The 13,208-nt window shown below is 44.8% G+C and overlaps 1 protein-coding gene across 3 annotated transcripts in view; it reads left to right on the top strand.

Annotated features, from left to right (window-relative positions):
- The window catches only part of LOC143776637 (protocadherin gamma-C5-like), a 671,321-nt gene that overhangs the window by 154,152 nt on the left and 503,961 nt on the right, over positions 1–13,208 (top strand). The gene's annotated exons all lie outside the window — the stretch shown is intronic.

Here is a 13,208-nt window from a genome sequence, read left to right on the forward strand (position 1 = left end):
TGTGGTCCTTAAAGAAAGAACCAAACAATAATAACAAATCCCTGGCGTTTTAATTTCGTGACTCAGTTTAATAATGGTAATCAGAAAATAAGAGACATCCTGGAAAAATGTTGGTACCTTTTCATTAAAGACCCCATCTCAAAGAATTTGTTCCCGAAAAAAACTGATATTACCTTTAAGAGGGGTCACACCATAAGAAATTTAATAGTACCCAGTAACCTAAAAAAAACACAGATTTCACTTGTGAGTTTTCAAAATCTGTTTCTAAAAATTCATCTCCGGAAGTCTACAAATGTGGATCGAGGAATTGCTATACATGCAGCATCTTACAACATGGGGCTTGCTCGATCACTTCATATAGTATGGGTGGGGTCTTTGAGATTAAAGGGAACCTGTCACCCCCAAAATCCAAGATGAGCTAAGCCCACCGGCATCAGGGGCTTATCTACAGCATTCTGTAATGCTGTAGATAAGCCCCCGATGTATCCTAAAATATGAGAAGAAGAGGTTAGATTATACTCACCTGGGCGGGCGGTCCGATCCGGTGGGTGTCGCGGTCCGGTCCGGCGCCTCCTATCTTCATCAGATGAGGTCCTCTTCTGGTCTTCACACTGCAGCTCCGGCGCAGGCATACTTTGTCTGCCCTGTTGAGGGCAGAGCAAAGTACTGCAGTGCGTAGGTGCCGAGAAAGGTCAGAGAGGCCCGGTGCCTGTACACTGCAGTACTTTGTTCTGCCCTCAACAGGGCAGACAAAGTGCGCCTGCTCCAGAGCCGCAGCGTGAAGACCAGAAGAAGACATCATCTGATGAAGATAGGAGGCGCCGGATCGGACCGCGACACCCATCGGACAGGACCAGCAGCGGGACCTCCCCTGGGTGAGTATAATCTAACCTCTTTTTCTCATCTTTTAGGATACAACGGGGGCTTATCTACAGCATTACAGAATGCTGTAGATAAGCCCCTGATGATGGTGGGGTTACCTCACCCTCGATTTTGGGGGTGACAGGTTCCCTTTAAGCAACATCTGTCTTGGGACAGTGACTATGTTGTTTATGTGATCACGTGTTGTTGCGCCCTCCAATATGTTGGTCGCACAGCACAAACTGTCAGAGCAAGAATGAATGGACACTGTCATAATACTAAAATCGGTTTCCTTCTGCATAGCTTATCGCGGCACATGTTATTAAAGCACAACATGAAATTACAAATAACAGTTGCACCTGTAGAAATTGTACCATCTCGAGTGCTGAATCACAATCAAATATTAAACGAAGGAATCTTTTTGGATATTTAGGTTACAAATCCTGAGTTTCCTGTAATCTACACAGTACCGGATGGTCCCATCCTTTTTCTTGACCAGCTCTACCGGGGCTGCCCAAGGGCTCTGACTACTCTGGACCACTCCTGAATCCAACATCTGCCTCAGTAATGTTTTCACCTCTTGATACATCTTGGGCGGGATCTGCCCGTATCGTTCTTGAATTGGATGAGCTCCGGTCGGTATCTCATGCGTAATAGCTTCAGTACAGCCGAAATCCTCATCGTGACGGGCGAATGCGGCCTGATTTTCCCACAGTACAGTTTCTATTGCTTGCACACGCTCAGGGCCCAGAGCCTTCACATCCACTTTCATTTGATCAAGGATGACCCGTCCACTCCACTCTGGGGATGGCATCTCTTTGGCCCCCACAGAAACTGCTAGGGTCCACCCCACACCTTCTTTCGGATATAAGGACATCTCCTTCTGACTCACCACTTCACCCCTATGTAGGTATACCAGGGCCAGATCTGTCCCTCGTGGCAAAATCACCTCCCCGGGGCCCACATTCAAAGTTGTTATGGGGATGTGTCCTCGCTGGACCACAGCTATCGTACGAGCTATCATGACTTCTTGGTCCACTCCTCCGCCTACCACAGGCTGAACAATCACTTCCAACCTGTCAAGGTTGCGATGAGTCCCCACTGGAAGGTATACTATAGTTTCTCGCTTGGGAGGCAGGATTAGAGGTACTGTGCCTCCTGATGACTCCTACCATCTGATAAGATGGCACACTCTTCTGCGTCCCACAGATGCAGATCAGTCGTTGAAGGGCTTCTTGAGTAGGCTTATGTGTAGTAGCCTTCTTCCAATAACCAGGTCCCCGTTTGGTAAACATAATTTGATCGAGTTCACGTAGGATATTCATGTGCCTGCATTTCTGGCTAGTGGGGCGGGGTTTAACTTGATCGACGCTAGGTTCATCCAGGTCCGAGACCTCAATCTACATTCATTGTCTAGACCCATACCCATAATCGCCATTGACTTCGCCTCATCGGGACAAGGGTATTTTACTCAAGTTGTCCGAGGTTTAAATCTTAAGGTAGGGGCTATGCACACTTAGGTGATTGACTGTTATATGCTAGAGGGTCTGCCCTCACCTGTGGTTTTTGATCTTCCTTGGCTCACTCTGCACAATCCTGTAGTAGATTGGCAGACTCAGGAAGTGATAAAGTGGAGTGAGTATTGTCAAGGACACTGATTGGGTATCCGTCTTGCTAGGGTGGATACCCAGTCTGTGCCAAAATACCTATCTGATTTTGGGAATGTGTTCTTGGAGCGGGGTTGCCAAGATCTCCCTCCCTATCATCCTTATGACTGCGCTATTAATCTTGTTCCTGCTGCCAAGCTGCCTAAGAGCAGACTGTATAATATATCTGGTCCAGAAAGGCAGGCCATGAAGAATTGTATCACGGAAAGTTTGGCAAATGGTCATATGAGACCATCTTCATCCGCCATTGCTGTGGGGTTATTTTTTGTAAAGAAAAAAGATGGGGGCTTATGCCCATGCTTAGATTTCCATGAATTCAGTTAGATTCCGTTCATGGATCCATATCCGCTCCCTCTCATCCCAGACCTCTTTAATCAGATTGAAGGAGCAAAACAGTTTTCAAAACTGGACCTCAGGAGGGCATATACCGTATATACTCAAGTATAAGCCGACCCGAGTATAAGCCGACCCCCCTAATTTTGCCACAAAAAACTGGGAAAACTTATTGACTTGAGTATAAGCCTAGGGTGGAAAATGCAGCAGGTACCGGTGAATTTCAAAATTAAAAATAGATACTCCATACCGTTCATTATGGCCCCATAGATGCTCCACATAAAGCTGTGCCATATATACAATGCTCTGCACCATTGCCCCATAGATACTCCACATAAAGCTGTGCCATATATACAATGCTCTGCACCGTTGCCCCATAGATAGCTGTGCCATATATATAATGCTCTGCACCGTTGCCCCATAGCTGTGCCATATAGTGCTCTGCACCGTTGCCCCATAGCTGTGCCATATATATATAATGCTCTGCACCGTTGCCCCATAGCTGTGCCATATAGTGCTCTGCACCGTTGCCCCATAGCTGTGCCATATAGTGCTCTGCACCATTGCCCCATAGCTGTGCCATATAGTGCTCTGCACCGTTGCCCCATAGCTGTGCCATATAGTGCTCTGCACCGTTGCCCCATAGCTGTGCCATATAGTGCTCTACACCATTGCCCCATAGCTGTGCCATATAGTGCTCTGCACCGTTGCCCCATAGCTGTGCCATATAGTGCTCTGTACCGTTGCCCCATAGCTGTGCCATATAGTGCTCTGCACCGTTGCCCCATAGCTGTGCCATATAGTGCTCTGCACCGTTGCCCCATAGCTGTGCCATATAGTGCTCTGCACCATTGCCCCATAGCTGTGCCATATAGTGCTCTGCACCATTGCCCCATAGCTGTGCCATATAGTGCTCTGCACCGTTGCCCCATAGCTGTGCCATATAGTGCTCTGCACCGTTGCCCCATAGCTGTGCCATATAGTACTCTGCACCATTGCCCCATAGCTGTGCCATATAGTGCTCTGCACCGTTGCCCCATAGCTGTGCCATATAGTGCTCTGCACCATTGCCCCATAGCTGTGCCATATAGTGCTCTGCACCATTGCCCCATAGCTGTGCCATATAGTGCTCTGCACCGTTGCTCCATAGCTGTGCCATATAGTGCTCTGCACCATTGCCCCATAGCTGTGCCATATAGTGCTCTGCACCGTTGCCCCATAGCTGTGCCATATAGTGCTCTGCACCGTTGCCCCATTGATGCTCCACATAAAGCTGTGCCATTGCTGCTGCTGCAATAAAAAAAAAACACATACTCACCTCTCTTGCTGCCTGCAGCTCCTCAGCGTCCAGTCCCGGCGTCTCTCTGCACTGACTGATCAGGCAGAGGGCTGCGCGCACACTATATGCGTCATCTCGCCCTCTGACCTGCACAGTCAGTGCGGAGAGATGCCGGGAAGATGGCGCGGCGCCCGGCGTGTGGAACGAGGACAGGTGAATATGCGATACTTACCTGCTCCCGGCGTCCCGCTCCTTCCCCCGGACAGCTGGTCTTCGGTGCCGCAGCCTCTTCCTCTGTCAGCGGTCACCGGCACCGCTGATTAGAGAAATGAATTATGCGGCTCCGCCCCTATGGGAGGTGGAGCAGCCTATTCATTTCTCTAATGAGCGGTCCCACGTGACCGCTCAGGGGAAGAGGCTGCGGCACCGAAGACAGTGGGACTGCAGGGACAGCACCAGGAACGCCGGGACTAGGTGAGTATATGACAGTCCTCACCCGCCGACCCCACAACCGATCATGACTCGAGTATAAGCCGAGAGGGGCACTTTCAGCCCAAAAATTTGGGCTGAAATCTCGGCTTATACTCGAGTATATACGGTAATCTCATTCGCATTAAAGAGGGGGTTGAGTGGAAAACAGCATTCAATAAGCCTGAGGGACACTGAGAGAACCTGGTGATGCCTTTTGGTTGACAAACGCACCCGCCGTCTTTCAGCTTTTTGTAAATTACATCTGTAGTCACCTGGTAGGTAGATTTGTGGTTATATATCTGGATGACATATTATAGATACTAGGTAACACTGGCGCTCCCCACTAGATCACCAAATGTTTAGAAACTACAAGAATTTTGGTCCCCCAGCTGCTGGAATCAATAACAGAATTTGTGCCACTTCTGTGAAAAAGAACAATAGCCAGATAACAGATGCCGTGCTTAGGGGATATGGCCAAAGATGCCTAACTTGCAGTAATCAACACAAAATGAGAGTGTTTCCACCAAATACCAAATACATAAATACAACAACCACTGATGCATGTCATTTGCAGAGCTCCGTACGGAAGTAAGCTCCGCAAAAGACATAAAGGATAACAGGGAAACTCCACTAATACATAAATCCTATAGAGAAACTACGGAGTATAAATACCCAATGAATCATAAGTAAAAAAATTAGCAAATTTTATTAAGCATAATTAAATCACATATATTACATACATAACAGACAAAGTGTACGTATAATGCATGTGCGGCGGACAGAACACACCACAGGTATCACCTGGGGTATAAAGAAGGCAAACACAGCTACCTACTCTAGGCCTATTGATAGTTCAATGGAGCATGTTACATGGTTTAAAGTGCATAGTGCTACCAACAAAACGGCATGTGCCACTCCTTTCATTAATATCACTGCTCTAAAGCCAGCAGTAGGAATAAGTGCTAATCAAATATCGTTGCCAATCTTACCCCAATCTCATTGGTGTCAGTGTGTGTCCGGCGGCCCCGACGCGCGTTTCGTGTGAGCTTCCTCGGGGGGACGTGATTGTGTGTCTATCATGGACTGCCTTTTATGGACCACCTACAGCTGTTGCGGCCATAGCGTTATTTGATTGGCGCATGCGCACCGTTACCTCCGGGACGCCGCACCCATCATCCCCGGCGCTCACGGCGCTGCGAACAGGCAGAGGAAAATCCTCAAGACGTCGTTTCCTGTTCCGCCGCTGGGGAGCGCAGGTGGATGATGGTCGGCAGACCAGAGTGCGGCGCGCATGCGCGCATACACTAGCGGCCATTTTACCCACGGGAAGAGCTAAGGGCAACCAAGACACGTAACGTATTATTAGTAATGGCAGTAAAACTAAAGTGACCGTGCCAAATAGATAAAGAAAATAAAAAGGGAAACACTAAAGTAGAATAAGGAATTAATGCAACTAACCACTATAATCAGAATTAGTGCTCACGTAATTAATATATAGATAAATATAAAGTGCATAGCCATGTAACTCTTCACAAATATGTTCAATGAATTTTGTATGAATATAAAGTGCATAATTCGTGACTATACTCACATATCGTGCAATATATACTACAAGATTATACCAAACCGCAGATTATTAATATAAATAAATAAAATCTCTTGTGTCAACTGGAACCATGACGTGAACGGAGCAACGCTATCCACAGTCTCCGTTAATAAAGCAAAGAGTGTGTAGCAGGGGGCAAACCCCTAATTGTTCATATGTAGTTATAGTAGCACCGCTCACGTCATGGTCCACTAATAACACCTCAACAAAAAACCACCCGTTAAGGGAACCAAAGAAAAAAGAAGAAGGGAAAATTAAAAAAGAAAAATAGTAAGCCAAACAGAACAATTATACGGGTCTTGGCCCAAGCTGTCATCCGATGTTCTAGATTTATTCTTGGAATATTTAGGTCTATCGTCCATAACTCATGATGTTCTCTTTCGGTGTATAAATTCTCTAGGCAGCACAGCTGTCCGGATGTCCAGATGTCCAATACAGGCCCAGATGAACAGACAATAAAGATGGATACAAGCATTACAGGTACTAAAAATAGATAAAAAGACACACAAATTAAAATCCAGATATAAGAGATTTTGGTGACCTAGAATTATAAATTTATAGAAAAGGAGCGAAGCTTAGTTGTTCATTAAGCCCGTGTGGGGCCATGGTACCTAATATGCTTATCCAGCGACATTCCAATTGCGCAAGTTTTTTCTTAAGATCTCCTCCCCTAACTCCTCCCCTCACATGATCAATTCCAAATACTTTTAACTCTTTAGGGTTACACCCGTGGTACTGCTTGAAGTGCCTAGGTATGGATTTGAGAGGAACATCGTCAGTTGCCTCCTTGGCCGCCATAATGTCTCTAATGTGTTCCCGGGTTCTAACCCTCAGTTCGCGTGACGTCAATCCGACATAAGATAATCCACAAGTACATTTGGCCATGTAGATCACAAATGTGGTACTACATGAGATGTAGTCTGTGATTTTAAATTCTCTGCCCTCCACAGAGGCAAATGACAATGTCCTCACGTGGTTTCTGCACGCCAAGCAGTCACCACATGGGAAAAAACCCCATTTTCTTTTCCCACTACAAAAAATAGATGGAGTTTTTTTAACGTAGTGGCTCTTGACCAAGATGTCTCTCAGATTTTTGGCTCTCCTAGCCGTCATAAGGGGTTCCTCCGAGAGACACTTGGCCAGAACTGGTTCGGTCTTTAAAATGGGCCAATGTCGTCTCAAGATGTTCCTCATTTGTCCCCATTGGTGGTTATATGTGGATATATATCTAACCACCTCACCGTCCCTCTTCTTAGTTTTGGGTATCTGTGATAGAAGATCACATCTTTTCTGGTTTTTGGCCCGAACGAATCCTCTTTTTATACTTCTGTTGCTGTACCCACGTGATCTAAATCTCTCCCCAAGGTCCACGGACTGTTTTATAAATGCTTCCTCAGTAGAACATATCCTCCTCATTCTCAAAAATTGTCCTATAGGTATAGCTCCAATTGTTGAGCTATTATGAGCTGAGGAGGCATGAAGCAATGTATTAGCTGAGGTTACTTTTCTGAAGACGTCTGTTCCTATGGAGCCATCATCCAGGATCTGCAGCATGACATCAAGAAAAGGAATATTCACCCTACCAAAATTGTAGGTGAGCCTGATGTTGAGGCTGTTACGGTTCAAATCCTGCATAAACTGATGTAAATTATCAATAGACCCCTGCCAAATAAACAAAATATCATCTATGTACCGATACCACCCCAGTACTTGGGGGGCGGAGTGTGCGTCTCCAAATATCATTCTTTCCCAATATCCCAAAAATAAATTAGCATACGAAGGCGCACACGCCGCCCCCATCGCGGTCCCGCGATTCTGGAGGTAGTATCGGTCCTTAAAGGTAAAGCAATTGTGTGTCAGGATGAACCGCAAGAGCCTCAACACCAGGTCCACCACATCAGGTTCGATGTTACTGGATTCTAAAAAGAAAGTCACTGCCTCAATCCCATCCTCATGTTGGATTGAGGTGTAGAGTGTCTCGATGTCCGCTGTCACCAATACCATGTCTGGCTCCAAGGAAAGACCGTCCAGTCTCCGCAGGACGTCCGACGTGTCCCTGACATAGGAGGGCAAAGTCTCGACCTGAGACTTTAGATAATGGTCTATGTATCTACATACTGGGTCACATAGCCCTCCCATGCCAGAGACGATCGGACGTCCCGGGGGGTTTATTGGGTCCTTGTGGACCTTGGGGAGGAGATAGAACGTGGGCAGAACAGGGCATTCCACCACCAGCCCTTGAAACGTTTTTTTATTAATGGTTCCCTGATATAGGGATTCCTCAAGAATTTCCATCAATTCTCTCATAAATTTAGGTAGGGGATCATGGGAAAGCAAAATGTACGTCTCCTTATTGCGCAATTGTTTAAAAGCCTCTTTTTCATATTTCTCCGTAGGCCATATGACCACGTTCCCCCCTTTATCTGATGGTTTTATCACCACATCCTGCAAGTCACGTATTTCTCGCAGAGCCTTTCTCTGACCTTGTGTGAGATTATCTTTCTTGTTTTTGTTGCCAATCCTTTTAAAATCTGCAGTCACTAAATTCGTGAATATCTCAACTTGAGGACAGAGTGACAGAGGGGGAAACGTGGTCGACTTGGCACAAATAGATGGGGGAGGCATACCTGTACGAGGATTAATAGATTCATTTTCCAGTTCTTCCAATATAGCGATAGCCTCTTGTTCAGACACCTGAGTCCCCTCTGATGTAGATCGGGAGTGGAGTTTTTTCAAAATAAGTTTTCGTGAAAATAAATTCAAATCTTTTAATGCTGTAAAGTAATCATAATTATTGCAAGGGGAAAATGAAAGACCAAGACCCAGAACCTCACACTGAGTTTCTGTCAAGATATGTTGTGATAGATTTATTACCTCAAGTGTGGCGTTCTTGGGTCTCTTGTCTTTCTGAGGAGAAATGGGTGTTTTTCTCTTATTACCATATTTGGTGACCTTCTGCCACCGATCTTTATAACTATCACTTCTCTCAGGTCCTGTACTTCCTTTTTCGTCTTTTTTTTCCTCAATAGACGACACTGACGAAAATGAGACTGATCTAGCTCTTGAGGTCGCTCTCCTATTATGTACATTACTTCTCCATCTATATACTCTGTTATTTTTGGTATCAGAGACATCACGCTGGTATTTTTTAGTTTTCAAAGATACAATTTCTTTCTCCCATTTCTGGATATCAATATCAAGTTCATTTTTAAAAGACATATTAGTCTCTGGGGTGAGAATCTTATTAATTTCCTCCTGAATTTCTTCTAGTTCTTTATCCAGGTCACTGATGGTTAATTCGTTATTTTTAATGAGGAGGGTCATAAAACCTTTGGAACAATTCGCTGCCACTTCCTCCCAATCATTTTTAAAAGAATCGTTGTCTGTATTGAAGGAAGGGAATACTTGTATTCTTAATCCTCTCGGAATTAGTCCACAGGCTATATAACGTTCCAAAAAGGACTTATTCCACCATAGCCGTGTTTTTTTCTGTAACAGCTCCTTAAATTTCAAGTCAATTCGGTCAAATCTCTTGATCTGGAATCTAAAACCGCACACGTATCAACGTTAAACACTTTATCAAGTTGAACAAGCCACGTTTTTTCACGTGCTTTGAAGTCCATTTCACCAGTGCAGATAGCTGTGAAAACACAGAAAAGCACTAAATACAACAACCACTGATGCATGTCATTTGCAGAGCTCCGTACGGAAGTAAGCTCCGCAAAAGACATAATGGATAACAGGGAAACTCCACTAATACATAAATCCTATAGAGAAACTACGGAGTATAAATACCCAATGAATCATAAGTAAAAAAAATTTTAAGAAAAAACTTGCGCAATTGGAATGTCGCTGGATAAGCATATTAGGTACCATGGCCCCACACGGGCTTAATGAACAACTAAGCTTCGCTCCTTTTCTATAAATTTATAATTCTAGGTCACCAAAATCTCTTATATCTGGATTTTAATTTGTGTGTCTTTTTATCTATTTTTAGTACCTGTAATGCTTGTATCCATCTTTATTGTCTGTTCATCTGGGCCTGTATTGGACATCTGGACATCCGGACAGCTGTGCTGCCTAGAGAATTTATACACCGAAAGAGAACATCATGAGTTATGGACGATAGACCTAAATATTCCAAGAATAAATCTAGAACATCGGATGACAGCTTGGGCCAAGACCCGTATAATTGTTCTGTTTGGCTTACTATTTTTCTTTTTTAATTTTCCCTTCTTCTTTTTTCTTTGGTTCCCTTAACGGGTGGTTTTTTGTTGAGGTATTATTAGTGGACCATGACGTGAGCGGTGCTACTATAACTACATATGAACAATTAGGGGTTTGCCCCCTGCTACACACTCTTTGCTTTATTAATGGAGACTGTGGATAGCGTTGCTCCGTTCACGTCATGGTTCCAGTTGACACAAGAGATTTTATTTATTTATATTAATAATCTGCGGTTTGGTATAATCTTGTAGTATATATTGCACGATATGTGAGTATAGTCACGAATTATGCACTTTATATTCATACAAAATTCATTGAACATATTTGTGAAGAGTTACATGGCTATGCACTTTATATTTATCTATATATTAATTACGTGAGCACTAATTCTGATTATAGTGGTTAGTTGCATTAATTCCTTATTCTACTTTAGTGTTTCCCTTTTTATTTTCTTTATCTATTTGGCACGGTCACTTTAGTTTTACTGCCATTACTAATAATACGTTACGTGTCTTGGTTGCCCTTAGCTCTTCCCGTGGGTAAAATGGCCGCTAGTGTATGCGCGCATGCGCGCCGCACTCTGGTCTGCCGACCATCATCCACCTGCGCTCCCCAGCGGCGGAACAGGAAACGACGTCTTGAGGATTTTCCTCTGCCTGTTCGCAGCGCCGTGAGCGCCGGGGATGATGGGTGCGGCGTCCCGGAGGTAACGGTGCGCATGCGCCAATCAAATAACGCTATGGCCGCAACAGCTGTAGGTGGTCCATAAAAGGCAGTCCATGATAGACACACAATCACGTCCCCCCGAGGAAGCTCACGCGAAACGCGCGTCGGGGCCGCCGGACACACACTGACACCAATGAGATTGGGGTAAGATTGGCAACGATATTTGATTAGCACTTATTCCTACTGCTGGCTTTAGAGCAGTGATATTAATGAAAGGAGTGGCACATGCCGTTTTGTTGGTAGCACTATGCACTTTAAACCATGTAACATGCTCCATTGAACTATCAATAGGCCTAGAGTAGGTAGCTGTGTTTGCCTTCTTTATACCCCAGGTGATACCTGTGGTGTGTTCTGTCCGCCGCACATGCATTATACGTACACTTTGTCTGTTATGTATGTAATATATGTGATTTAATTATGCTTAATAAAATTTGCTAATTTTTTTACTTATGATTCATTGGGTATTTATACTCCGTAGTTTCTCTATAGGATTTATTTAAATACCAAATACATGTACAAACAAGCGTGAATATGGTATGGCTAATAGATGCAGCCACAGAGGTCCTTACATAGCTGTCATAGCACTCTAGCTGCGGGAATCCTATGGCCACCTAAGCATGAGTGATACAGCACTTACCCCAGTGAATGTGTGTCTATGACCTGGTAATAGGACTGCTGCGTCCGGCTATGCAGCTTGGAGCGTGGTGGTATTTTAGTCCCTTACTGCCTATGGCTTCTAATAAGGTCCTCACAGTTCTCTCTGTCCTCCATAAAGGTGGGACATAAACCCGTATGGCAGGTGACTCGAGCCTTTTTACAGGATCTCTATCATGACCCGGGTTCTATGTGTCACTGTGCCTCCTGGGGATTAGGGCGGACAGGTGATGTGTAATCCAGCTGTCCTGCCAGTTTCTGCTGTCAGTCTTAGAGTCCCTCACAACCTTGGTGTTCCGTCTACCGGTAATCTGCGCTAGCCAGGGAGGTAGCTAATTCACTGCTCTGCTCCAGTGATGTCCCTTCTACTTCCACTGTGCTTCACTCTCCCACATGTTCACTGCAGTCTGTTCGGCTTTCAGTATTATCTCTGTCCAGGAGCTGCAGCCCTTCTCATACGTTCTTCCTGCCTCAGACTGCTTTAGTCTGCTCTCCGGCACTATCTGACTAACTTTCCCTCCAAACCACAATATATCTCTATATGCAGGGAGTCACCTAGAAATGGGATCAAAAGCTCCCCCTTGTGGCCTGGAGTGTGAATATGTTGCATGTGTGTGTTACCTGATGAGGGTTATCCTTCATCGCTTCCAAGTGTGACATCACTCTCCCCGTGAAGAAAGCAATGCCACTGTGATGACCAGGACCCTGGGCTGCCATATATGACCAGAATCCACATGTTCTGCCAGCCAGAGTGTGCAGCCAAAGCGAGCACTGAATATATATATTACACAGCATGGAAGTGTGGAGCTATTAAATGGAATCTGTCAGCAGGTTTTTGCTTCTTCATTTGTGAGCAGTGTAATGTAGACGAAGAGAAGCTAAATCCAACAATGTATCACTTAGATTACTGGGTGCAGCAGTTCTGATACATTCAGAGATTTTAGATTTAGAATGAAGCAGAGCAGAGAAAGCTAACCCCACTCACACCAGGCTCTGTATGTACAATTTCCATAGACAGTGAGGTGCTTATCACAGGGAGGAGGTGTTGCAGAATTAGTGTAGTCCAGCAGTGTTAGTAACAGCACGCACTTTGACAAGTGATGCATAACTGAATTCTATATTTCAGCCTTTGTCCTCCTGTCTTCAAATTACATAGAAAAAAACTGCTGACAGATTCCCTTTAACTCCTGTGATGTGTAATATATACTCAGTACACGTTTTGGCTGCACACTCTGGCTGGCAGAACATGTGAACTGACTTCATGTGACCATGATGCTATAATTGCAGGTCTTTCTGCACTGCTATGTTGCTGTCAGCTTATGATTGGTCAGCATCATATGGGAAGCAAAAATATACGATTATGTGTCAAATATTGGATTGCTAA

This window comes from Ranitomeya variabilis, chromosome 5, assembly GCF_051348905.1.
Source record: "Ranitomeya variabilis isolate aRanVar5 chromosome 5, aRanVar5.hap1, whole genome shotgun sequence".
Classification (NCBI taxonomy): Eukaryota; Metazoa; Chordata; class Amphibia; order Anura; family Dendrobatidae; genus Ranitomeya; species Ranitomeya variabilis.